Genomic DNA, 1,303 nt, shown 5'->3' on the forward strand with positions numbered 1-1,303 from the left:
AGATTTACCCCTCATATTTTTATTTTTCTTCTTTCTAGGAATGAAATTTTATACTCAGTAGGTTTTATATTTCTGGTTATTACAATCAACTTCTCTCTGCTTTCAAGGCTTATTTGAATAACTTGAAATTATCCAAAGATGCTGTGTCCATGTGTGCGCGATGACGGTCATGGTTACTGATACTTCTGCCACAGGTTCTATATGTCAAAATTATGGTATGGCTGGCAGCTTACAGTGAAGTACAAATTCCCTGCTGTTCCAGAGGCCATTCTCCTAAGGAACATGCATTACCATCAAGGAGGTTGTCTTAGTCTGTTCTGACTGCTGTAACAGGATACCACAGACTACACTTTCCTCAGCTGCTAAGGCTCTCTGTTCCTCCGAGGAAGCTAAGGCCACGTTGGGGTGAGGCCCTCACTTCATCCAGCGACTAGCACTGCGCCCGGCAGCCCTTGACTAGCCCTCACCCGCACCATGGCCTCCGTCTCCGAGCTCACCTGCATCTACTCGGCCCTCATCCTGCACGACGATGAGGTGACGGTCACAGAGGATAAGATCAATGCCCTCATTAAAGCGGCCGGTATAAATGCTGAACCTTTCTGGCCAGGCTTGTTTGCAAAGGCTCTGGCCAATGTCAACATCGGGAGCCCCATCTGCAACGTGCGGACTGGTGGACCTGCCCCCAGCTGGTGCTGCACCAGCAGGAGGTCCTGCCCCCTTCACCACTGCTGCCCCAGCTAAAAATGATAAGGAGAGATCCATACGTGAAATGTGAAGTTTTAAAACCACCTTTTGGAAAAGAGAAAAACTAATTGAAAGAAGTCAAAATATTTATGCAGCAAAACAACTTGGTATATTGCTACAAATTCAAATAAAATGTGTCAAATCCTTAAAAGAAAAAAGAAAAAAAAAAAGCATACCACAGACTGGGGGGCTTATAAGCAACAGAAATTTATTTCTTATAGTTCTGGAGGCTGAGAAGTCCACGACCTAGTCACCAGTAGATTCAGGCGAGGACTCGCCTCCGTGTTCATAGACAGCTGCATTATTGCTGTGTTCTCACATGACAGAAGTAGGGGAAGGGAGCTCTCTAGGGTATCTTTTCTACGGGCCCTTATCCCATTCATGAGGGCGCCACCTTCATTACCTAATCACCTCCCGGTAGCCCCACCTCCTAATACCATCACACTCAGGGTTAGGCTTCAACATGTGAATTTGGGGGGCATGCAAACTAACCTGTGCTATAGAGCACAGGTAGATTAAAAGAAGAAGAAGCTGGAGTTACATTGCGCCTGAGGCCCAG

The 1,303-nt window shown here is 46.4% G+C and overlaps 1 pseudogene; it reads left to right on the top strand.

Annotated features, from left to right (window-relative positions):
* Positions 1 to 474: 474 nt before the first annotated feature.
* Positions 475 to 775, top strand: LOC137769120 (large ribosomal subunit protein P1 pseudogene; annotated as a pseudogene).
* Positions 776 to 1,303: the final 528 nt, after the last annotated feature.

Source organism: Eschrichtius robustus, chromosome 9, assembly GCF_028021215.1.
Source record: "Eschrichtius robustus isolate mEscRob2 chromosome 9, mEscRob2.pri, whole genome shotgun sequence".
NCBI classification, from domain to species: domain Eukaryota; kingdom Metazoa; phylum Chordata; class Mammalia; order Artiodactyla; family Eschrichtiidae; genus Eschrichtius; species Eschrichtius robustus.